Here is a 27,471-nt window from a genome sequence, read left to right as displayed (position 1 = left end):
CTAGGGCAAACAAAGCATGTCAAAAATTCTTTGAGAAGCAACTAAAAGCAAAAGGCTACCCAGTACACTTTTAAAATAAAATACACTTTTAAAATAAAATTATTAAGGGGTAAAAGGAGATCCTAAGGAAAAGTCACCTGTATGTCCTCTATTTCTTCTTTTCTTGTCTGAGGCATTTGTAAATAGCCGTCCTTTTATACAGAAAAATCAGACTAAATGGACCTTTAGCCAGGCCCGTTGTGGTATTTTTTGAATCTTAGAGCTGAATTATATCAACATGGGGCAAAGTTCTTAATGTAGCCTGAAATATCTGCATCAGAAGAAAAGCTGCATCTCCATTTCTCATTTGAATCAAGAAAAACAAAACAAGCAGACAGAAACCTCAGAATAGAGTATCTCAATGTTAATAAGCTCAGTTAATAATAAAAAAAAAAAAAAGAAGAAGAAGATATGCTAATCAGAGTGAGAAACAGCCAAATTTGAAGGCTGTGCATTCCAGCACCAGTTTGAGCACCCAGCAAACCAAAGTACCCTAACTCAGAGCAGTAGCTCTGGCCTTGTAACATCTTAATAACTTTACTGAGAGCACAACAAATTGTGTTTAAAGCACAGTAGAACCAGCAAAACATTTTCTGGAATTCCTGAGTGAGGAACCAGCCTTTATCATCACTGTTGTTAGATCGATCTCCAAGTCAAAAAGTGCATTTGCTTAAGAAATCAGTTTGTATGCATTATCATAAAAACGATGCCTCTGCTCCTAGAATATGCTCATTTTGACTGAGTAGTTGAATGGCTCAGAGGGTTTTGAATACTTAATTGAATGAATATTTCATACAAAATCCCTGTGGTACAATAATTTTCCCTGATAGCTATCAAATCTCCAAAGAGAATGCTCCATTTTTACAGATGTGCAGAGCAAGGAAAATATGCTATTGACATATTTTAAGAAATATTTAACTAATGCCTCTTTCAATACTTCTTTTAATTATTATTTCATATAAAATGCTTTTAAATAATCTAATTAAACATGTTTTGCATATTGAGTATCTTTTCCGCTAAAACATACATTTTTCTGTAAGAATTCTCTTTTAAAACTTTACACTTATTGGAATTGTTCAGATATTCAATCCATTAAGTTCCCCACAGTTGTTATGGTAATCAGTTTATTTTTTTAAGGAAGCAGTGAGTTTAGTACAGTTTGGACATTATGTACATTAAATTGGTAAAGAGTGCTGAGATGAGCTCCTTACCTTATTTTGCAGAAAATGTGATCGTCCATCCCTTTTGCTCCAGCTCTTATTGCAACAGTTAGCAGACTGTGTGTTCAACATTGCTCCTTTGAGCAAAAGTATATTTTGGGGTTTTATTTTAGGACCTTCATGCTCAAACATAGAATGATAGAATGGTTTGTGTTGGAAGGGACCTTAGAGATCATCTAGTTCCAACCCCCCTGCCATGGGCAGGGACACCTTCCACTAGACCAGGTTGCTCAAATATGTACCTGTATACATGTTTGTATGTTCTCTGAAGCTATTGCTTAGCTCTTCTTCTGCTGAATAGGGGTACTATAGAACATCTTTGGTAAAACAGCATCATCTTCTTGATATAGTGTAACACCCACTGCTCTGTTTCAGACTCTTCTTGTGAATAGTTAAATGCCATATTTCAGTTTTGTTCCTTAATGAGTTCTGGAAACAGCTAATGGCAGCACAATTCATTGCTACAAGTAATATATTCACATTTACACTAACAGAGACAAAATTGTTGAGGTTTACTTATGTCACAGGAAGATACCAGTATCCAGCTTATGTTCAGAAATGTTTTTCATGTGGATGTTGTGTTCCCAAAGGCTCATATGCTAGAAAGGTGTAGTGGAAGGTAAGTTCAGAAACTCAGATACAAATTAGTGATACCTAGTTATGTCTTTCATATCTTGTTTTCAGTGAAATTGATTGGGGTTGTGCAGTATTTGTGAGGATAGCGCTGGTTCTTGGAGCTGACATAGATACCAAATGCTTTGATCACAACACGTGCCTGTAGTACAGTTAGTGCCGCCAAAGGAAACCATGAATTGACACAGGGAATGCAGGTTTAGGACACCAAGAACAAGAACCTTCCAGCACCAGCTCTTTAACATCCTTGGCTCTTTTGTTTGAAGCAATTGAATGCTGTATGCCAACTATTTTCTTCATGGAAGTTTCTCTCCACCAGAGAGGAAAATACGTTCGAGATTTAAACAAATCTGTGCTCTAACAATTCAGATAAGATATGCTAGCATGCTTCTCTGTCTTTTAAATACTAGTGAATTCAAGCTCCCACACAAGTAACAGAGTATGAATGCACAGAAATTTACAGCTGTATTTTCACTGTATTTCCCACCAAATACAAGAAATCCTGGGAAAAGTAGGGAGACAGATGAAGTTAATGGATGTATTTGCATGTTTGTATTTCTGTATATATAAGTGTGTTTGATTGTGTAGGTAATTTGCTTATACAAATCAAAGTTACCTTTCTTCTCACTTGAACATAACCTTTCTTTAAAGGGCATTCTATCTTTTAAACTTACAAATGTTCTTACATGCTATTAATACACTTGAATAATTTAAAAAAAAACAGAAATGAAAGTAATTGTCAGTGTCATGCATCAGATACCTCTAATCTGCTGGTTTAAGCTTTAAAATTTAAAGGAAGTACAAAATACAACTTCTGATCAGGTCAGAGTGTTTGACAGGGAATGCAATACACTTAAACTAAAGATGCAAGTTGAAGCAAGATGCAAAACAACCACTTTCAATTAGGAAGCTGAAGAAAAGGAAGTGTATCTAAAATAGCTAAACACCTGAAAAAGGAATTGAAATCTGCAGTGCTGCCAACAACTGAGTTTAAACTGTTGATGACATTATGTAGAGGCTGAAAATAGTGACAACGCTACAGACCCTCCCCTGAATTCTTGTCACAAAAGGATTGCCTGATAAGGCTGGAGCAGGGAGATAAGTGCATAAAGCTGAACAAGACATGGTAGCGAGTCAAAAGCAGAAACTAGAACTTAACAGTTAATGCCTGAGGGACAGGACAATGCTTATTTGGAAGATTAATTATCTGAAAAGAAAGACTGAGTGAGTATGCAGACACCCCAAAGCTGGCAGTAACAAGGAAGAAAGCGAGAGAAGGTAATGACGCACTGGCCAGCTTTGTAGAGGAGGTTCTCTGCCTAAGCAAGTTTCAAGACAGTAAATAAATTTAATGTGCATGAAATACTGCTGTGCACTTTTTTCTCTCCCTCCTTATGACTGTTTTACAGAATCACATCCAAGTGCCCAGCAAAGATTTTTTAATTGCATTCATTGTGCATTACTAAGCCATTCCTTGTGCAGTACTAAGTGGCAGTAGGTATCACCACAAACCTCTGTGTGGCAGAAGCAAGCAGCTGGGTCTTAATAGCAGCATATCAGCAGCTGATCTGTAATGAGAAGTTCCCTAGAGGACCCACTTCCCAGCCCTGTAAACACAGCAATGTGTATGTTGCTCAGTTAATATGTCATTCCTTATTTACGTTTGCAGTCTTTATATGTTTTACATCCATGACTGATGATATAGGTACAACAGTACAATAAACTTATTAGAAGTACCAGATGGGTGGGTGGATGAGATTAGATTATCGTTGCTGTCATCGCCATCACAGATCAACCAGATGCAGTCTGATCAAACAAGAAATCCACTTCCACTTAATTAGCATATCCTCACCGTACTATAGTTTATTGGGAGGTACTGTCCCCGGCACAATTTAGTAAGATTAATGCTATGATGAAACGCTGTGAGTACAGGCTTCATCTGCTCTTCTCTTAGTATGCTTCCCAGGACAGTCAGCCAGACAACATTAGTATTTTTTGTTTGTCCCCAGACAGTCTGTGTCTGAATCAAAATCCATCAAACTCCTGATCTGTCTCAGTGATGGCTTCCATCAATATAACCCCCCACTCAAAACAATCCAAACCCCCCACCAATCCAAACACTAGGCAAACAAACTCTAGTTCCATCTAAGACACTCAGAGATGTGGAAGAGCTCTCTTGGCCCGTTAGAAGGAAGACTTCAAGTTGTACAATGTCTTTCTGGCAGGGATAATGACTCAAGCCTTGCACAATTATGCTAGGTAGCATGTTAAATCTTTTTTTTGTGTCCTACAAAGAAACCAGTCATTTCTTTACTGCACTTCTTGTTATAAAGTAACTGTCTTCTGCTAGCTTCCTGCTGGATGACTAACCAGATCAAAGGAGAACATGGTATTAACATGCAAAGCTGTGTATAAAGAGACTTAATAAAAATTGTATCAGGTTCTAGCACTAGGGTATGCCATACTTGCTAATCTAAATTTTGGTCATAATATACAGTCATTTCTCAGGATATGCCGTTATTTTTTCCTCATGCACTATGGCTACTTGTATAAGCTAGGCATAGATATTTCTTTAATAAAGATTTATGTGGTTTCTCTAATGCTTTAATCTTTGCTTCCATGGTTTCCTCTCTATCACATCTTCCTGTTAGAAACCTGTCAACCCATTCATTCATTTCATTCTCACATTCCCTATGATGTGCCATGATCCTATGTATGTTTAATAAATCGGATGTATGGAAGTGAGATATCTTCTCAGAAGGGGTTGAAGAAAGCTTTTATATCGGGCAGAAGATTATTTCTGTCTGTCTCTGTGGTTGCAAATACATACCCTCCATTTTCTACTAATACATCTAGGTAATGTATCTGGTACATACTAAATGATGCAGTAAATTTTTCTCAAATATTCTAGGAAACTTTCCAATTTTACCCCTTTCCCTTTCTATCATAAATATTGATGTATCAACTTGTCTGAACCACAGACCTAACTTGAGCTAAAACTGTCAAGCCAAATAAGTCCATTTAATTGAGGATTTTTCCATTAAAAGGTATAATAATTTTTGCTTTGTACTTGTTCTGTGTGTATTATAATGCATTTAATTCTGTGTGTGCATTTGTGTAAATATGTTTAGATGTATTTCAGAACTGTCTACCTCTTCACCAGACACCTATATATGACCCATTTTTCTGTTAGCAAACGCTGAGAAAGTGAGGATTTGACTCATTGAATACTGCACATGTGCCAAGCTAGCAATTTAATGTTAGGTGCAGTGAACGCAATCAGAGCATCAGCTGTATGCCATTCAACTGATTAAGCAGGAGTTGCACCCATCTCACTAGAAATCAATAGAGAGAACAATGTGTGGAGAAAGGAACCACTATTATTTTCAAAGCAGTGTGAAACCCAGTGAAATGTACAGGGAACCATCAACGGAAAAAAGGAATCATATTTTTAACATTCTGGGGAAAATACTTTCTTTTTACTGTAGTTCTAGAGTGCTGAAGGTGTTCAGGCTCTAATCAAAAAGTAGGTCTTTTAGGTTTTCTAGGGAAGATGTAGTGCCAAAACATCTTCAATATTTACGTCAGCAAAGCCAGCAAGAGAGCTCTACTGTAAAACTGTTCCAGGTAACTTTTCCACTGCACACACAAGTGTTCATAGGCTTAAAGAGTGTAACTACCATGTGTTAAAGCTGCTACGAGTGGGCATTAACAAATTAAATATCAGCTCCTACAAAGAAAGGTAGGTTCCTGCTGTAGTTACAAAGCAAAAGGATGCTTATACTTACTGAGTAAAGGTACTTCTTCAGCAGTTCAGCATAACATGTCTTGGCTTTGCTAAGTACAGGAACCTCCTAAGGCTGCTGAGCGAAGCAATATGACACTCCTTAGTCCTGCTAAAAGGGGACCCACAGGGGAATTAGCACTTCCACCTACACGCTACGTTGATGGCCCTTGCCTAATACAGGGTACATGTTTATTCCCCTGACTGCATGCCCAAATATCATAACTAGACGTAATGAGATCTGATTTTTCTTCCTGTGAAACACAAATACCCAAGGGTTTGAGGAGAAGATGAGGATGAGAGCTAGGAAACTCAGTATTCTATTTCTCCCTAGTGCATTTTCAGTCATACTCAGGTATCTAGTCCTCTTTCTACTCACAGTAATTGGTAAGTGTTGTGATACTGCTCATATTTTGGTTAAGTTAGTAGGAGAGCCTCAGGTTTTTTCAATATCAAAACTGATTAGAAGCTGAGATAACCACATATGATAAGCTTTGGAGCCTTTCTAGAATGTCTTCATTACTGAAAAAAAAATAAAAATTATAGTACCAGCTACCACTCAAGAGAAAAAAAATTACATCTTTTTTGTGCGTCTGCCTTTCCAAGTTAATGGTTCTGCTTTCATAGCACCTTTTGGTCAGCTGTGCAAATCTGACTTTTTCTTAGATTTTTCCATGTTAGTTTTTATGATAAATATGTGAAACTACCACAGTGAAGTCCTCTTTTTCTTGCTCTCTTTTCACAGGTACCTTTTTTTTTTCCTCCTGAAAAGCAGACAATAAATGGAAGAAAACTGGTGCACTGAATTTGTTGTCTCATTCTAAAATTCAGGAAGTATGGAATAGCATTAGGCTATGAATTCTCTTCCTTTTATGCTCATTTTCAGTTACATATCTCCTTCAGATAAATCCTTTTCTCCATGCCAACTATACACACGTGTATGAAATTTTTAACAGATTTGATAACGACCTTAATTTCAATAACATAAATAAATGTATTAATGATAAGGCAGCAGATACTACCCTACCACTTGCTAACAGCATAGAAAAATGCAATCATAGATAAGAAACCAAACTTTATCCTATCCGCAGCAGCACGCTATACAAATACTCATTAAATAAATAAATAAATAACAACTGTAACAAATAAGAATAGAAATAAGCTCTCTGAACTCCAAAAATGCTTTTCTAGAGTTATTAGAAGGTAATATACGCTCCATGAAGATAATGCACTTATCTCCCCAAACTCCCCAAACTCCTGCTTTTTGAGTAAATCCTTCAACTAGATGATACAAGCTTGGCTTCAAACAGGAGACTCATGGGTTTTGCTGGGAATTAAATCTGCTAATTTTGAATATAAGGTGATGAGTGCAATATGTCTAATTGCATTTCCTTTGAACATTATAAATGGGCTGTTAGAACAGTACTGAAGTTCAAATCCAGCAATCTGTCATAAGCTTTAGTGAGAATGGTTATGGAGGTTGTATTGCTTTTTTTTATATACACTGTCCTGAATTGTAGGGAGTATTAAATTAATTTCTTTAGTTGTACCTCTCTCATCCTCATTTCATACTGGATTTATATGCTTTCACCTTACAAAAGGTGAGCAGCTAAACCCTCCTGTCCTTATTTGTTATTTGCAGTCCAGAAAGATCCCAAACATTTTGAATTCTTATAGTTTTTTTGAGATGAATGCCTTTAAACCCTCTTCAACATCACAACAAAAGAACAGCATAAGCAAATACATCAGAGCACTTCTACAGCACTTTGTGCGCAGTTCCCAGGGGTAGCGCGCTAAGTCAAAAGGTGGAGAACGGGGCTGTCCAACACAGCTAATGGCATTGGACCCAGGCTATGATTTTCCTATCCTGACCCCCAGCATAAGGAATTGATCACAGAACACAATTAGAAGTGGCAGGATTAGGCTTTTAATGTCTGTAAAGCTCTTTGAAGGTAAGTGTTTGCCATGGCTATGTTCTACTGATCACAAGAGTCCTATTAAAGTACAACCAGAGATTGAAAACAGTTTGAGTGTTATTGCCCCCGGTCAAATATTGCCATAATGCTGAGCAGAGAAATGTCTATTGTCTTTAAAATATTAGCCTGGAAGTAATAGCACTTCTGTTAACTTTATTCATTTTTACTAGTTGTGTGGGCTTTCTGCAACTCAGTACAACAGATTTTTTGCATAGTGTTTAAAATAAAGATCTACCCGGAACTCCTCATCTAAAGAATTGATTTTTCAAATTGGAATTCTCCCTAATACTCTGTAAGCATATTCCTCTCATCCTCCCACTTTCCCAGCCGTTTCATCTGCAAGTAGAAGTCCATGATTCCAAGCAGCAGCACTTGGACAGCAAGCTGATTTAACAGCTTGCCACTACCTAAACCAGGAGATTTTACTCCTTCTCCTCCCTTTTCTTCTCTCTGTTCCATATCCCTGCCTGTCTTCTATGAGGCTGGTGCTTGGCAGACTGCCCTAAGAGCTAATCTATTGAAAAAGGAAAGAAGGGAAGGGAAGGGGCCAGAGATTAATAAGGTCGTGGAGGCTTCTAATAATTTTCAAAGTTGATTTCAGGGAGCTGACAGGACAGCATGAATGGGACTTGTTTGGGTGCAGGAAGGTAAGGCTTGTGAAGGGAAAAGATGCAAAATCCTCCTTCTTGGTGGCAGCCGTTAGGTCGTTTTGGCTGCTCATGAAAATACAGCTTTTGATTTCTATGACCTATTTCTGTGACCTACCACAATACCCTTTCTGTGAATGAGGAAATTTCTAAATACCTCTGTAACAGGCATGTATTCAACCAGATATTGAACCATTGTAAAAGTATGCTTGTTCCAGCTTTCTAAGCATGATAGAATAAAAATAAGGTCTTTCATAGAAACATACAGGCATCTAGGTATACGTTACTTTATGCCAATACAAACACTTTGGCAATCCTCAGTTCTGGCTCTTGGGACCAAAAAAAGAAAAATTCTTCTTTTACCACATAATTAGTTGTCTTCTGGAACCTACAAGTCATTGAAGTCAATGATAAGACTAAACCAAACTCATCTCTTCCATTTGGGAGTCTAGACATCGGATGTGTCATGACAGCTAGGTCATTTATTGTCCCTCTGTATTAAATGGGAAGAAGTGTCTTCAGACTATGATTTGTTCTCCCTGTCTTTGGGAAAAAAAGCTCTGTGAAAAAGCTCAGCACTTCCCAATCAACACAGGAGAATTCCACATGGCATGCTCAGGTAAGATGCCTAGTTTTTACAAAATTGAGGTTATTATATATGGCTTCCCCAACTTCTTCCTGTCTATCTCAGATTCTCTGTGTGACACTCAGTTGACTTAATACCTTCAGCATTTTCATAACATCAGCTGGAATCCACAAGCAGAAAACTGACATTTCCTCAAATTTTCACGTCTTACTCTAATTCTCCAAACTTTCACTCACTCTCCGACCACTATAGGCTTGGATCTGGCCCAGAAAATAACACGTGATTGGAGTCAACGTGAAAGAGTCTCTAATAATGAAAGATAAAAACCTCTTACTTAAAAAAGACCTTTACTAAAGGTTTATACATGTGCCAATAACTTCAATAACTATTATTTTATTTAAATTATTTCCCTTTCCTTGGTTTTGTTTTGTTTCAGAGACTATATAAAAATAAATCTCTTGGCGTCAAGTGTCTTCATTGTGTTTGTATCCTTTCTTTCAGTTTAAGAACTAGATGGCAAAGTGACTGTTCATATTAAAGAGTATGTTTCGTAAACCTCAAACACTACTGCATATCAATTCATACTAAACACAAATGTTCAAAAAATAGTTTGAATGACATTGTCAAAGTGTTTAGCTGAATCATGGGCTACAGGACATATTTAAAGAATACAAGACTCGGCAAATACAGTGAAAACCTGGAAGTTCCCAGTGGTTACAGATTGAAGCAAAGCTCTAGTGTGCGGTTCAGGACAATTAACATTATGCAGCAGTAGAAACAAATATAACTGAAACATTTTTTAAAAAGTGGTTTATGCTCTAAGAGGTAGTTGAAAGTCATCTACATGTGGTTTATTGACTCTCTTTCCGTACTTCTGAAAAGGTAAATAACTAATTAAACACACTGGTAAACAGGACCAATACCTGGCATTATTATGTAGTGGTTAGTAAGGAAGGTATGATTAAAAATCTAGATTCCAAGCTTCAGTTTCTGGCTAGCTCACTGACTGTGTAGGAGATGTTGTTTGCTTTGGTTCAGCTTATTTAACCCTAAGGCAGGATAATAATAGTTCCCAGGGCATAGTGCTTCAGAGCATAGTTTGGGGAGTTAACCAATTGGCATGTGTGTGGTGTGTGACATTCCTTGAAAGTGTACAATATACTGTTAATGTGATATATTATTATTCCACTGAGGGATTCCATTGACTGATGGCAGGATGCACAGCCATGGAGAGCTCTTCAAATCAATGTCTCTCCTGAGCAATTAGGTGGCAGCAGTGATCATAAAGATCTTTTTTTATCTCCACTTGGCAAAATAATTATGCATTTTCCCTTCACATGTAGATCCAGTCATTATGATTGAGATCTTTATTACTTTTAGAGTGGATGGCTCCAACAGTCATTGGCTTAGGCTGACACATAGCAGTCAAAGGCATGGTATAATAGGCAAAGTCAGCACTGTGGTGTTTAGCATGTAGGACGAGCAGAGACTGATTATGAGAAGGTTCAACTTTTCCCCTGAACTACAGTCACGAATATTAAGATCAAATAAAAAAATGCAAGTACCAGAAGAGGTCAAAACTTTGGAAGTACACCTGATTTCTCTTTGCTTGGAACAGCAGTAGTTTACTAGTGCAGCTTTTTATACAGCAAATTCTGCCTATTTGATGTTTCGTGAAAGAGGGCTGTTGACACAGACCTTTTTCAAAGCCATATACTGATCTTTTGGCCAATTAATGTTTAACACTCCAAATAAACAAGAACACTCTAAATAAGCATCTTGAAAAAATAGTATCTTTGAAATGTATCTAAACTGCGTAGTGCAGGGAAGTGTTGTAAAACCTTAGCAGTTACCAGGTGCTTTGACTCTAGTATAGAATTAGCTCCAGACAGATGTATTTGTGGAAAAGACTTTGAAACTAAAACCCTACAAATAGCTCCTTATTACCCACAGAATGATACTGATACTTAAACTGTCTTTAATGAGGGAGTTTAGGTGGCTCCATGAGGTAGCAATATGTAGTGTTAACAGGCTTCTGGATGAAAACAATATCTGAGGTCTTATATTTTGGATGTATATCAGGATATATGATCTAGTAAGACATATATAGATATTACAGTATCTACATATCTACATATGGTGAGGTGAAGCTGAATTTTCACAGTGTCCCTTATTGAAATTTTAGGCATGTAGACAGTCTGCTACTTTAAAAAATGTGCTTAATATTGTGGTATAATGCCTATTAATACAATCCTAATATTACCATTCAATAGTTGTTTGCTTATAATTTTCTACATTGTGATGTTATGCTAAATGTAGCACTTCATACTCTAATCGGGTAGATCGCCTCGTTTTTCAACACAGGTGTCCTTTTATTAATTCATCTCATATTTCACTTAGAGAGGAGAAATAAAAAAGGGGCCAGAATCTCTATTATGCCTTTCCTATGTAATCACAGCTTCGCACAGGCCAGACTGAAGCCACATTGGCCAGAGACAAAAGACAAAGTTTGGGGAGAAAGATGGGACTCCTGCAAAACCCAAATGACTCCATTCATGCTATGAGTTTGAGAACCTCCCAACTGCCTTGTGCCTCCCCATTCTGTTGTATTAAATCCTGAGCGGACTCAGTCCTCATCTTCTCTTCATGGTTACGGCTCCACCTGCCAGATCGTAGGCTATCCTTTCCATCCTTCTAGTGCCACGCTGTTTGAAAACATCCAAGTCTACCAGAGAGTAATAACATTTTTCTAAAGTAGCAAGTAATGGAGTCAGGTTTGCTACCTGCACACATTCTCTCTTCTTCGCCCAGTGGGATACAGATGACTTTCAGCACACCAGTTAGAGCAGGGAGGACAAAGGGGGATCCTCGCCTTGCCTAGAAAAGCCTGGAAGAAAAGGCACAGCAGAACTGATGTCCAGATGTGCACAAGTGCGGGTGTTGGAAGGGGTCAGGTCAGTACCCAGCACTCCTCAGCAGGCGACTGTCACACCAATGGTGCACAACTAACCTGAGTGTCTCAGGGATGGTTACGGAGAGGGTGTATGCTTCACTCCTTTACAATACAGCAAGTGTGCAGAGGCTGAGAAAAGAACATTTGATCCTTTCAACAGACAAGGATTGCATTGGTTTTTACGCATTCATAATTATTGTACCTCTGGGAGAAAGAGAGAGAAAAAAAATGAAAACTTAAGTTTTCCCATTACACTTCAAATTTATCCCATTCAGGACACAAGTCAATGTCATACATACTTGTTACTTCTCTGTATCATCGTTGCAGTTACTTTACTTACAGGATTTTACTGAAAGAGGAGTTAACGTGCACAGAATATATCAGCAGAGTGTGAGATGAGGTCCGCAGACTAAATTAAGATTTTTTTTTTTAATTAAACCACTTTCCTGTCAACAAGGCTTTTATGGTTGTTTTATACTAGGGGGAGAGGGGCAACAGGAAGTATTTGAAAATTAAGTAAAAAAATAAAAAGACTTATTTATACATAGGAGAAAAGTTTTGGCATTAAGTTTTATCCTAAAATCTATGAAATTGGCAGGAATTTTCTCACTGATTTCCCTGGTCATTGGTTCAGGCCCTGGATGAACAAATAACAGAATTAAAAAAATAGAGAGGAATTGATCTAAATGACAAGACACAGACTTACAGTTCTAACAATGTAATGTGGCTACTGTTTCTTGCACTCATATGTTTATCTGTAATACTGGTGTGAAATGTAATTAAAAGAATGCTTTGATCTGTAAAGAAAAACATAAAAATTAGCTTACCACTTATTCATCTACTTACTAAAAATATCAGAAAGAAGGGATTTTAGACAATTCATCACTAGAAAATTGGCTGTCAGTGAATACAATAATCTCTCTCAACAAGAACAATGTACTTATTAAAAAGTGTAAATTGCTTCTACATCTCACAATTTTATCCATGTTGGTTTGAAAGTACTAATCTTTTATGGGCACTTTTCTAACAATTACAAAATTACCTTTACATAATATACTCAAGACTACAAAGACTTTTAAAAGAAACATTTTAAAATTTGTTTTTAATTGAAAATATATATTGAACTTACAGAAGACACTATTTCCTCCAGAATGTAAAACTCACAACACGCATTAATCCTTTCTGTCTGTGGTTCTTGCCTTCTGAATTGCGAGATCTTTATTTAATTATTCAAAATCTATATTAAAACAATTAACATGACCTGCATAAAATGGTAATCTCTTCCAGTGTAAATTGACTCCCGGGAGGAAAACAAGATTCCTCTTCAAAAGGCAGAAAGGTGCGAAATAATAAAAATTCCCCCTTCAAATTTCCCCCCAGCCGTACGGGGTAGGAGAGGCAGAAGCCAGCACAAGTGAAGCCAGCACTTCGGAGTTGGAGACCGTCTCCAACGGTAGCTGAAACCAGCCGGAGCAGCAGGGACGATCCAGGCTCATCTGGGATCCTCCACAGCTGCCAACCCACAAATGAATGTAGTAGCTTGCTGTCGGCAACTGAATCTGCAAATTAGTTTCCTTCCACTGCTTTCTCACCATGTACCGCTTCCTCCTTCACCTCCTCAACTAGTCTCTCCCTTCCTTGGGATGGCCTTTGTGTTGCTCCCCACTGCACACGCAATTAGTTGGGATTCACGAAACATTCGTAAGACACTCCACTCTTACCCAAGAGATAAAACCACTTCTGAAGTAGAGGTGCAGTCTTGTCATGTATCTCTTTGTAAAGAAAAAAAATAGCATTTAATTGCAGCTGTAGTTAAGACTGATTGTGTTTGCAGCCCTTGGACCCATTTGGGACTTTAACGCACAGATCTGGAATGGTGCTGAGGTGCTCACTGCATGACATCTCTGCTCTTTGGGGAAGTCTCCTCTTTCCAGCTGTGGTATATCTGGCAAAATGGTTCTGGTTATATCTCTGCACAGTACCTATTCCAAGGGTAGATCTGCACTTCCCTGAGCAGACTAACTACCATGTGTCCTTGCAATTTCTGCTCTTGTCAGTGAAACTCCTTGTACCCACAGAAATAAGTTAAGGTCTGGTCACTATTTATTCATCACGTTATCTTGTCTTCCATCTTTTGGCTTCTTTCTTTACATGCTAAATTTGTACTTTTTAGTGTTATGTTTATGTGCTTGATAGCCAGCAAAATAGGTGAGTTTTCTAAGCACTACCAAATAAAAATGAAAGTGAAAGGAATATTCTGCAATCCTGTACAGAAACCTTTTAAGCTCTTTAAGATTCATGACCATTCGAAGCCAGATGTCTGGTTCCCTTAGGTACATCTGGAAATCCTTGTCTTAAAGTATTTCTGGATCAAAGGACCTTGCCTGGCAAGCAGCTAAATGTAGACCCTGAGCAGGCTATTGATAAGAAACTGGTAATTAAATAGTACAGGGAAACAAAATGATTATGTAAAACATTTAGTGGTTAATCAGACATTCAAACTAATGTGTATAATTTGCATTAAACCCCACACTTCTAATAGTTTTAGCTTTAAGTCCCAAGCTCATTTCACCTTAAAAGATTTGCTGGCAGCATTCCCACTTTGGTTTTAAGTTAATGTGCTTGTGTCAAAGGATTAAAAAAAAAAAAAGAGGAAGCAATTTGACAGGCCTTTACACAGGAACTTAGCAAAGGACTGGATCGTGGTGCTCCTTCCTTAGAATTGCTAAGTAACTTCCTCTTTCAGGGAGTATTTTTGTGTGATGGCTGAGATAATGCAATAATTTTAATGGAAAAGATGCTCAAACCTCTCAGCCCTTGTGTTGGCTGCTTCCCAGCAGGGTTCATTCAGACACTCTTGTAGTAATTTCTGGATGATGTCTGAAGCTCTTTGTGACTTAAACTTCACATGTAAATGACAGAAGCATTTTAGACTGAGGAAGTCTCTTATTGCTGTTTGCTGAACATATGTATGTGGTGAAGAAGTTGATCTTTCTTTTAGAGAAAAAAGGCTGGAACCCCTTCTCTTAAGGTTATTGGTATACAAACCCCGCTGAATAGTATAGTGACTTTAAATGAAAGAAGCAGATACAGTCTTCTTCAGGAGGAAAGGACTGAAGAGTGTCTAAAATCTATAATTAGAGAACAGAAAGTAAAGAAAAATATTGCTATTCTTTCTCAGGGTCCTGCCCAAAGCTATGGAAAGGCTGGAGTCATAATTTGGTTTTGTTTCAAAGCCTATGAACGGTCAGTGTCACAACTCCATGACGAAGTGCAAAACCGAGGCTTTTGCTTGTAGTACTTTTTTTTCTACAAGGTTGAACTTGAACCAGGTCCTGCTACTGCAAACACCATGACAGGGAGGGGTGTTCCAGAAGAATTTTTCCACATCAGTTCCTTGACCTGCATGAAAGACATTGCACAGAGCCCATATTGCCATTTTGCTTCTTGCACATCCAAATGGCTTAAAAGATGGTGAGAAGAGGGACTGGACCAACTAGTTAGACTGACGGAGATCAAATCTTGCAGACAGTTGCCCATTTTTTTCCCTCTAGCACTACCAGAGGATTTGAAGAGGTAGTGTTTGGAGGGAGTCTGGAGTTTACTCCTTTTTGCATTCCTTTCTGATGTCTGTTCTGCAATCCCAGGGCTACCCCTGTGTGTCAGCTAAGGGATATCAGCTGCCTCAGTGAAAGCTATGTAAAATTCTGGTCAACCAGAAAGAGAAATTCAAACTGGAACAGACATAAAGTAGTTATTAGGATGATCAAGGGACCAAAAAGTCCTCTGAGGGAAGGCAAAATAATGGGTTTGTTTAGCTTAGCCAAATATGGAGAAATAAAATATGTTATGCACATCAGAGTGTAATCACCATGTAAATTAAACAACATTGTGGAAAGCTGGGAACAGAATGACCATATGCAATTTAAAAGAAAGGTTCTAAACCTCAGAGGAAAGAGGTTTTCTTCTGAAACAACCTGACAGTAGTAGCAATGGGAACAAAAAAAAAAAAAAAAAACAAAAAACAACCCTGTTGGATTTTAAGGTGGAGTTTATGACTAGGTCATTAAAATGCTTCTGATAGTAGAAGACTGCTTTTGCCAATCCTGATCTAATCCTCTGCCTCATGTTCCATTGACCCAAAGGAAAAGGGGTTTTCACAGAGACTGGAAGAGGCCATGATAGGGAACAACTGCTCTCACTGTAATCAGAAAGTCTACCTGGCACCATCACTGCTATGGAGAAGAAAAGTAGTGGTGGCACTGGGGGACTGCCCAGCCACCAGGTCAGGAGAGGTGAGCACGCACGCTCAGATAATCAGTAATAATGGACATGGCTAAAGTGCCTCTCCCCCGCTTTCAGCCAGTGAATCTCTGCCTGGCAGATTATAGGCTTCATGGCATTTTTGAGAAGCAACAAGCAATTCCAGTTACTTAACATTTCATCAAATGAGGAGAGGCATTTTTTTAAGAGATATACTTTTAAAGTACTGGCTGCGTATAATTGTCCATACATCAGAGGTAGCAACTTGTTAGCACAGCCAATCACAGACTGATCATTTTCTGGTAGCAAGGAAAAGCAAAAGCCCTTAAAACAGACCTTTCATGAGAAGACTTCATACAGCAATCAATAAAGACAGAGGAAAATATAGCAAATCAGACAATAACTTTTAAGCGTAAACATGTGCAAACTGGAGGTCTTTTGCTTTGCTCTAAAAATCTCCCAGCGAATGTACATTGTACTGGCTAGGAGGGATGAGTCTTAAGGGATAATCAGGCTTATATGAGGTCAAGATTCCCGGTAAAGTAGGTGATAGAAATTTCTAGTTATTGCAGAGCAGAAGGGTACAAGGGGAAGGTTCCTTTTGTAGAAATCACGTATCATAATCTTTCCTTACTAGTCACTCTCAGCATTAGGTAATTAGGCAAGGTGGAACCAGTCTCACCCTATATGGATCAATTACATGAATTATTAAATAAACAGGTATATAATGAATACATTTTAATAATTGTGGACAATTTTTCAAAATGCATTTCCTGAAGCATCCTGGGCATTCAAAAGTGTATTTTTCTATGCTTTTGTTTCTGTTGTGTTCTGAATACAGATGTTACAGATTTTCAGTCCCAGGTGGAGGCAATTCCAGCTTCTAAATCAGCATTTGCCTAGATTTCCCAGTCTTTACTCATTGTCCCCTTATTATTCTCTGTTTTATACTGATAATTCTGTTTTGAAACTTATCTTTGTCTGCATTTAATGTGCCTACACTGCAGGGAGTACTTATCATATTTATCATACAACTGGAATCAAAGATTATAAGGGTAAATGCCTGTAAGGGACATGCTAGGATTTAAATGTTGACTGTCCTGTTATTTCATGCCAAGCTTAGGAGCATTGTGTGCTGCCTCGCTTAGGTCCCTTAATGACCACTGCTCTAACAATGTGAGTCTGCCTCCTAAATAGGCATAAAATGTTCCCACTTGGAGGCCTCTCTTTACAACCATTCAAATCAGTGCCAACGTCTAATAGATTCAGTGGGATACTGAATTTTTTTTTGTGGAGATTGAAACTGAAAACAAAAAATATCCTGCGAATGCAAACATGCATGAATTAAAACAGAAGGAAATATTTGTAGTTCTCAGAAAGATAACAGAAACCTAAACTCGATCTTGTACTAAGGGCTAGGAAGGACTGCACAGCTTTAGACTTTGCTCTACAGCTGGGAGATATAAGCCATCTTTTGACTAAGAAGTCTGATGACTCTGACTGGTTCATGTGGAATAATTTTCAATTAAGATTTTTCATCCCCATCCTAATGGGGCCACTTGCCCTACTACGTGCCTTTACTGAAATATAAAAACAAACATTTGGTTTGAAAAATAATGTAACCTTTTGCAAAATTATTTTTTCTGAATAGAAAAAGAGATGAAGTAAATCTTTCTAAAAACATATTCAGACATGCCATAGTCAAAGCAAACCTTTTAGAGTAAAAATGGGAACCGGGACTGCAGGGTGGCCCATGACATACTGTACAAAAAATGAAACGCAAAACTTTTTCAAGTTTCAATTTTCCTCACAATCCCACATAATTAAGTCCTGCAAGACTTTCCAGGCTGTAGCCCAGTGGGTGTTGCCATCTGCCATTTGCTGAAGTATTTCAACAGAAGTACTTCAAGAAAGCTTTTTCAATAAGTATTTCATTAAAGTGTAACATGAGGGCACCTAGGCATATTCCCACCAGCAAAACTTTTTTTAGTTTATTAAAAAATGTAATGGGTTGCACATAACAAATTTCAGTGATGTCTTTAATTTTGGACCTTGCTGTTACGGACTTTCATGCTTCCACAGTCCTTCACTGAAAATAATGTAAAAGCCAGTTTTTGTCTGAGAGATGCTGCAGTAGCTGAAATCTGATATTCATAAGTCAGACCACAAGGAAAACATTGGGAACATTGCTGATTTTCTTTGTTAAAAAACACAAAACAGACCAAAATGAAATTATAAAAATGCATTACCAACCATACTGTTTTCTGAAAAAATAGATTTCTTGACTCTGTCTCAGATTTTTAAAAAAAAAGTTAGAATGAAGCTTTGTTCTTCTAAACCTGGAAAAATCTATCTGAAGTTTACAGAAAGGACATCTAAACGTACACATGAAAAAGAAACATTTTGCTGCTGAAAAATGACAGTCAGCAATTTCTTCTACATGTGCAATAGCCTCTGCATGTTTGATCTGTTGTCCTGCACTGCCAGTGCATGCATTTGTACCTGCTCGAGGAGGATGTTAGATCATCACCTTGCACAGGAGAGAATCTCTACAGACAAAGTGCATACCTGGCAATATCAGGAAAATGTCAACTTAGCCTTTCTCACATCGTGTACAGCATTTCCACCTTCTTTTGGGTCCCAAACTGTGCCAGTCCTTTGGACACTGTGCCTTGCTCCAGCAATCATCAACTCCTTCCTATTTCTGCTAACACCACCACTTCTGCTGGCAGATCGTCGCTGTTAGCAGAAATCCAGCGGATTTCCAGACATCTAGGAAATGCAGGTAAATGGCCAGGACACACATTCCTGCCAACGTTGGCAGCTGTACATATCCCTTCCCTGGATTCCCCAGGCTCCCAAGACTGGAAGCCTAAAGTTTTTGCTGCTATGAGAAAGCCATTCCTTCCTTTTAGGCACAAGACCACCTCTTCTCTTATTCTTACAGACTTTTTACTTTTTTCTATGATGTTCCCCTCTCTCTTCCTGCTGCCACCTCCCCAGGCACATTGGGAATTAATAATGGGAACTGGAGGTGTTCCCACCTTCGGTTTTCATTCTCCTTGCAGTCTGAGTATAACTGGTGGGGGAGCAGAAATGCTGATGCAGCCTATGCTCACTTGGAAAGGGAGAAAGCAGCCAGGTGTTTCAGTCCATATTAGCTGCTAAGAGGCACTGGAGCTACTCAGCAGCTAAAATTTGAGGGAACAGCTAGAAACAAGGGGAAAAACAAATTTCCTAAACATGTGTTGTGTGTACCCCCACCACCACCCCAGAAAAAAAAAAAAAAAAAAAAAAACAAAGAAACGACATCTCTAATGGCAAACTAGAGACATTACACACTAAGTCCTCCAAGCCTACGCATTTCTCCATTTAGAATTACAATGCAGCTCTAGGAAAACAACAGATAGTTTCTTGTTCTTTCAACAAAAATGGCTTTTTTTTTTCCTTACCTCTGTTCTCTTTGTTAACCTGCAACTATATCTTTGCAGTCTGTTCCATTCTTCGTTTCTGTTCCTTCATTTTATGTCCTGACAATCCCAGGTGTCCAAAGAGATGTCAGTGCTGTAATGCTCAGAATCCAGCCCTTAAGGTTTAGGCACTCAATGCTGCAGTGGAGCATAGAGAGTCCATATATGAGTTGTGTATCTTACAACAGCATTAAAAAAGACCTGTATCTTGGATATAGAGGGGCCTAAATTAACACATCACAATGCTGAGAACATTGGCATGGCTTAAATCCTACCCATCTCTAAAGTTTAGGTAGTGAAAGTCATTTCCCTTCTCCTCAATATTTTCCAGCCCAAACTGCCATTCCATTTCCAAACTGCCTCTAGAAAAGAAAGCTCTGCCCCACATGACTCTGCTTTTTTCAAAACCTGAGCAGATCTTGCTTCTGACTCTCAAAAGGACAGAAAAAAAAGTCCCTGGCACCTGATGCGTTATATTAAGTAATTGGTCTGAGTTTTGATCAGTCCTTCAGGAAAATCTCATTTCTGCTTTCTTTTAGGACTGAAGGTATGTCAGTCTTCAGCATTTCCAGGTAAATATTGTAAGTGTGCTTGGGGTTTTCTCAGTCACCACTGCTGAAGGTGGTTACTCCTGCTGGTGGAAGTTGGGGAAACGTGAGGGAGAGGAGAATAGAATACGGACATATACATATATCTAGGGGAGAAAGGATGTTGTTTTAGGTGCAGAACAGCTTTTCTGCAGCCCTGCTGCCAAGGCAAAATACCCATTGGAGCAAGACTATTGCCTGGTGGTTAGAACACTTACTTTGGGTTAGATAAACCTGTAGTCTAGTCTCAATTCAATCATTCAACAGTGATGTCTGCATTTATGTGAATTAGATAAAATGTAAGATTAAGCATCATAGATGTTAGAGGCAGAGGAGAATCTACGTCGAAATTCTTATGTGTTGTGGGATAAAGGTGACATTTCTCTGCTTGGGTGGTTTTGAGCAAACCAAACACATATCTTCAGGTAAACAGCAAAAAATGGCTTTCTATGGAATTAAATGCTTCAGGGAATATGACAGCTGTGCAGAATATTTGAGAATCACCTTTTCAGATTAGATACCTAATGCAGGAGTTAGGTAGAGCCTAACTTTGTCTCTATGCATGGATGACAACTGTTCTCATCCTTTCTGTTCGGCATAGCTGCTCTTTTCTCCCATGGCTGTTTTTCTACAGGAGCTGGTTTAGAAAGAGACACTAGATAGTAGCTCCACTCCCACCAGAAACTGCTGAGAATGGCTGCTGTGAGAACCACTGACTAGGGCTGTTCCATTCTTATTTTTGATGCTTATGAAAGATCCTTATTATCCATAGATATCCTGGTTTCCTGTCAAGAAACCATAAAACAAGGATTATTCAGCATGACATGAGCAATTAGGCTTTCTCACACTCTATGACAGGAATCTCTGTTCTAAACCTAGATCTCTTACAACATGTAGGAGAAACCATAATTTTCTCACTAAGCCAATGGTCCATTAAAAAAATACCCTAAACCATTCTATAGTAATAAATTACATTCCTGAAAAAAAAAAAAGGCTATCTATCTGAAATGAAGCTGGACAAAAGTAAATCCATTAATATATAGTGTGTGCAGGGAGGTGCAAGAAATAAATGTTATATTGCTTCATTTATGATAGGCAAACAAAACTAAGGTTAAATCAAACTGTCAAGAATTAAAATTAGCCCTTCTAAAGGATGCTTGTATGCATCCTTTATACTGTCAACATCTAAGCAGGATTTCACCTCTTCTGTGTAAGAAGAAAAAGAGAGGAACAAAACCAGCAAACCACTGATTTAACTATTGCTTTTATGTAAATATATCAGCATGGGCACTCATGCACAAGAACATACACACACTGAGTGATAACAGCATCTATGCTTGTCACATAGACAAAGATGATGTCATTATTATCTGTCTACGCTTAAAATGCTTTTTTCTATTAATACATAGAAGCTCCCCTAGGACTGACAGTTACAGTACAGCCCTTCCAACAACACTCTAATTGTTTCTAAAGGTTTATAAGAAGCCAGGCCTTGCACGGAATTGTGTTCACAACTTCTGATTTCTGAGAATTCTTCCTATACTTAAGGCTATCTTGTGAACTTAAGAGAGGTAAAGATGTGTTTGGGTAAAGTAGTGTTACTTACACTCTTCTGTAAGTTTTATTTCTGAATATCACCTTGTATAGATCTGATAGGATTCTTTTTTTTAATCTTTGGTGGTGTTGGAGAGTTTAATGAGGATTCAAGAAAAGATTGTCCAAATGCCAATGAATTTGACAATAGCAAGCTGTGACATCCTACTGCTTCTTGATATTCATCACTTTGCCTTTCTATATTTCAAACCAACAACTGTAGCTGGCAAAAAAAAAAAAGTAAACCACAGTCAGGAGAATTACTGTAAACATAAATGTTATACCATATTATGTCAATTTGCATGGCAAAAAGGAATATAGGAACTATCACAAAGTCAGGAGTAGGGCTCATTAAGTATTGCAAAACGTTATCTCTGAATATTAATTGATTTTTAAAATTAATCCAAATAGTTTCATATCCTTTTCAAGTATGCTTCCTATTAATATTCTAGCAATGAAGTTTGCTGCAGGTTAGAACTCTTTGTAGATCTATGTGTGCTTCCTATTCCAAGGTCTGAATAAATAAATTGTACTGGGTGAAATATTCACAGGAAGACTTTCAGGATTCTATTATAAAATCAGAGTTTGTAATTCTGAACACTCATAGAGGAAATCTAGATCTCAATCTTTTATTGTTATGCCAATCACTCTATACCATTCAACTTTTATAAATGAAGTGTATAGACAGTGCTGAATTGCAAAAGCATAACACCCAGGAAAGTCACTAATGATGCATCCACCTACAGATTTTTTTTTTTTTTTTTGGCTGAGGAACTGCAGCCATCACACCGGTTCTGAATGAACCCTGATGAGGGCACCCAAAAACCTATCCACCTGGACAATAGAGACCTCATTGCATGTCCCCAGCTGGAACTGACTACCTGAATCCATTAGGAGCTAGATAATAAGGTAACACCTAATTGAGAAAGCAATAAATAACCCCCCTCAGGAGGAAGGGGATGCTCAGACCTCCAACACCACATAGGAGCTGAAGTCTGAGGAGAGGAATTGCCACATGTAGGAGCTGAGCTGTCAGCCACAGCCGTAGTCAAGGTGAGCCTCCCATTCCCAGGGCTCAGCTGGCTTGGCTGGTGTAACCTGCATGAACGGGGCTGAGCTGTGATATTTGCGAGGTCTGTGTTTGCAGGGCAAGCATCGCTGTCCACTGGCTGTATTTGTGCTGCCAAACAAATCAACTTCAGGTTCTGTGTCAGTAACTACTGTGATTCTGCTTGAGAAGCCACCATGTCCAACACTCAGTGATATCCAGAAAAGTATTTCATGGTTGAAGAGCAGGTAAAACACAGGTGAGATCTGAAACTTCTGGAGTCAGTGACTCAATCCACAAAAGATTTAGAAGAGGGTTTTTTTCCCCTGAGTCAACAGAGACCTGGAGCCCAGACACTGCAAGAAAATCCCAGTGTATTGCTCATAGGAGACTGAAACCAAGACTAAGGAGTTAAGGGAGCCTAATCCAACACTATAATGGATTACATGTTGCTTGACTGACAGTGGTTCCCTTAATTATTGTAGAGAATATGTAGCCTCAAACTTGCCATTTAGCAGGACTCAGGAAATCTCATCTTAAAAACCTTGCTCAACTACATGCTCTGCAAACCTTTAGGCATTTCAGTTGAGGTAAATGCACAAAACAAGGCAGGTGCCCAAAGCCTGCCTGTCTTCCCCTGTAGGCCCATCAGTTCAAACCTTGATATCCTTAACAGCCCAGCTTAACTGGTGTGGACTTTGTCAGACTACACCTAGGTACTTACACAGTAAGTCTAGTCATTCTCAGGCCCCTTTACAATCACTGGAGATAAACAGAGTGAAGTAGGCATCTTCTTTTGGTCCAGTGACTACCATAGGATGTCTGACTAACTAGGGTCAATAAAGCCTGGTAAACAGCTAAGGTACAAGCACTAAAATATCTTAATGTTTTTACTGGCCACTTTAAGTAGCTTTCTGTTCAACATGCATTTGTTGAAGGCATTATTCTTTAGTGCCAAGCTGACTGCAAAGACAGGCAACAAAGATGCTGAATGTAGGGCTGAGGATGACAAATTAGCTCTGTAGCATAAAGGCAGGTGTTAAAACATTGCTGCTCAAATGCTTAGATCTACCTCTTTGTCTGTATACTCCTCAGTTCCTGATCTGTAAAATAGTGACAATGTGCTTCTCTACCTTTCAGGAAACCTGTGAGTATAAATATTGTAAAGAGATCAAAAAAGCAAGAAAAACTCCTCTGCTAAGTAGAGAGAGAGAGATAGTAACAAGCCATTCTCTGTTGATGTCTGTCAGCTTTTCCTAAATTGAAATTAAAAGGCCTTTCAATCTTCAGTAATTAGAATGGTCTTTAAGAGGATGACAAAGCAAATTATTTTCTTTTTTGCTATATTTTCATTACAATAAGAGTTCAATCTGAAAAAGCATTCAAGCACAGCACCTCAGAGGTATTGAGATGGATAATTCATCCTGAAATCAGCCAGCGATTCCTTTGTAGATCCAGGTCTAAGGTATTTTTTAGACACATTCAGCAGAAAAACAACTTAATAATTAGAAATGCCTTACTTATCTAACAAATGCATTGAAAACAAGAAAATGTTAGCCATTTTGCAGTTTACCACTTTCCTGTGCATGATTTGATTAGATTCATTGATGTTTGCATCAAATGTTGCAAAATGTTCATATTTACCAAGTCCAAGCATAGCCATGCTTTCAAGGGTTGCTGCAACATCAGTTGTGTAATGCTCCTGATACCTTCTCCAACGCCTGTAATGGAGACACCGAGTGATTTGCCCAAGGTCACAGCACAGATGTTCTACTTCGAGTTCTTATACAACCAGATTTTTTCAAAAGGCAGAGTGGTGCAGTTTTCTTGCAACGCACATTATTTTCCCAATTTGGTAGCAATGTGGGAGAAATCATGATCAAATGAATTAATTTTACCTAATTAAAAAAACTGGCTAAAGGAAACAAAGGTGAAATCCTACCCAGGAACTGAGTAGCTGCATGGCACTGTGGACGCAGGAAGGGAGAAGACTCCCGGGCCACAGAAATCAGGCCAGTAGCTGGTGCCGGGGAGAAAGATTCTCCCACCAAAGATGCCATCTCAGGCAACAGCAGCATAAGACCTACACCTGTGTATGACTCTAATCTTAATGGAAAGAATAAAAGGATATGTTGTTCTTCCCCCCTTAAATTTCCAGCACCCTTTCAGCAAAAGCATCTTAGATCTACAGGTTTTGGAGATGTATTCCTACCTACTCTCCATTGCCTGCTCTGTTAATTTCAAGTTCTAGGGGTGATTTCATCGTCTGGCATTTATGTTTTCTTTTCAGAAGACTTCTGGAATATTTCCTCTCAGGTTTCAAGGGAAAAGGTGAGTGCTTCTGACTCTCTCCAGAATAAGATCAAACACAGCTTGTCTAAGAAAAAAGCAAAGAGAAAACTTCAAGTGAGAAAAAAAGCAAGGCAAAATAAATTTGTAAAGTGATTTCCATATTTTACAAAACTTCACAAATCATTCAGAAGTTTCTACAGTCACAAGGAGCTCTGATTCATCTGAAGCATTTTGGCAAGTTCCCTTAAATTTATCGGTTTTAATTTTGCACCAATTTTCTCCAGGATTCTGGTAAATTTACTGCCTTACAGATTTAAAAAACAAAGAGGGCTTTCTGTGCTTTTGAGGCCTTTCCCTCTTTTGTGTCTCAAAGAGAATCAGGAGTACCAATATTTTTCAAGTTTTTCTCAGAGGTTTCCTTGTCTTGACAGGGATAATAGATTGGCCTCACAGGTCAACTTCATTCTCACCCACAGTTTAGGAACCCTGAAGACTGAAGATAATAAGAAAAAGAAAAACAGCACTCTTTAATCCTGTGGTATCACACAGAAATCACAGTTTCATGTTCAGACATAACTAGGTCATTTTTCTTCCAAAAGAAAGATAGGTTTGGCATACCGTAGTTTCCAAAATAAGTCCACTGCTTTATTCACTAGTAACTGCCCTTTTTGTTTTATTATTGGCAGTCGCAAGGCCAAATGATTTCAAAAGCAACCAAGCACTGATGTGTTAGGAGAAAACACAGGGTGGCCTCTTCATTTGGTCCAAATGCAAAAGGTCTGCTTTGAAGTGGCATTTCTTTTACAACTTCTTCAATAAAGGAAATTGAAACCAGCTTGTAATGTATCCATTACATTTACCAGCAATTCCTGTCCTAAATTACTTCCTTTCAATCTCAGTGAAGTCAGTTAAATTGTAACTCACAACATTAAGTCAGTTACAAAGCTAACCTGAGACTTTTGCTTTCTATAGTGCAATCGATTCTGCAAAGCACTGGAAAGCTCTCCAAAAACGCCTAAGATCTTTTCTGGCAGTCATACCTACTGCAGCAAATTACTCTTGACCCTTGTACACATACATAGTGTGTGTGTTGCAAATTCCCCTTTTCTTGATAGGGAAATGGGTTGGGGGGAGGTACAGATCACAGTAATATTCATTGGAATTTTATTTTTTGGCTGTCACTATTAAAGGAATCGAGCCAGTATTATTAAAAGCAGTAGCTATTGGCATGGTGCATCTGCGTATTCCCTCCCACGCGCGGGTACCCGCTATCCCACAGGCGCTGCTGTTCGCTGGCCGGGGAGAGCTGCGCCGGCCTGACGCTGCCTTCTGGGCGGGCGGGCGGGCGGCCAGTCCCGCAGCGCGTCCCGTGATTCCTCAGCGGCACACGCGGTCCTGGTGCCTCTGAGCCGCGCACGTTTGCCACTGCCTCCTCGGAGGTGGCCTGAGTTGCGCAGCCCTTCGTTGGTGCTGCCGTGGCCTGGTGGCCTTACACGTGCTCAGCAGGCTCTGGGTCGTCTTTCATTGCTTGAAAACGCAACAGGATGACAAATCTCCATAGCTCGTCAGCATTTGGGAGATTTTCACGCATCTCCTCTCAGCACGTACTTTTCCTCTTTTCAGCTTTCGCTGTTCTCGCCCATGGGTGTAGGTAGGACCCACTCGCACCCGGTTGCACAGAAGGGGTCTTTATGATACATGAATGTGTGTTTGAGTCCTGACTTCAGTCTCCTCTCCTCCCTCTAGCAGAACAATCCCATAAAAGAAGCTGTGTCTCTGGTGGTCCCTGTTAATATATTGATACAGGTAGGACACCAAACAGGCATTAAGTACACTTTTGGGGGCTGGGGGTGCAGGGACAGAACTGCCAGACTCCTTCCTTTATCCTTATTCACATCTGAAAGAAGCGTCAGTAAATAAACCCCAAAACTGTGGTGGCAAGTGTGGTATTGCAACAGACACAAAAATGTCTCTCGTGTTACGTACAGAGCCAATTGCACTGTTTGTGATTAGAAAAACTGAGCCCAAGCCTCAGCTGGTGTTTGACACAGTTGCCAAAGTGGAGTATCTGGCCCATTGAAAAATAAATATTGCTGATAGGTCCCCATACAGTAATCTGAAATTAGTGCCCTGAAAATTGTGGCTTTGATAATGTGAAAAGAGAAGAAAATGCTTGTCTGAAACCAAAGCGCAGTGGATTTTCTTGGAAGAGGATGTGAGCTCCGTTCCTTAATCTGACCACACCTAGCCGCTTGGTAGTCACAGCCGAGCGTGGTCCTCAGTCTTCCTTCTCTCTCCGCTTCCCATCCATGTAACTTACAGAGTTTCATATGCAGAGAAGTGGATTGGAGGATGAGCAATGAAATGAGTAATGTAATTT

This window comes from Haliaeetus leucocephalus, unplaced genomic scaffold (genome assembly GCF_000737465.1).
Source record: "Haliaeetus leucocephalus isolate CR32 unplaced genomic scaffold, Haliaeetus_leucocephalus-4.0 Scaffold406, whole genome shotgun sequence".
Taxonomy (NCBI): domain Eukaryota; kingdom Metazoa; phylum Chordata; class Aves; order Accipitriformes; family Accipitridae; genus Haliaeetus; species Haliaeetus leucocephalus.
The sequence above is the reverse complement of the archived record's forward strand: the minus strand, read 5'-3'. Positions refer to the sequence as shown.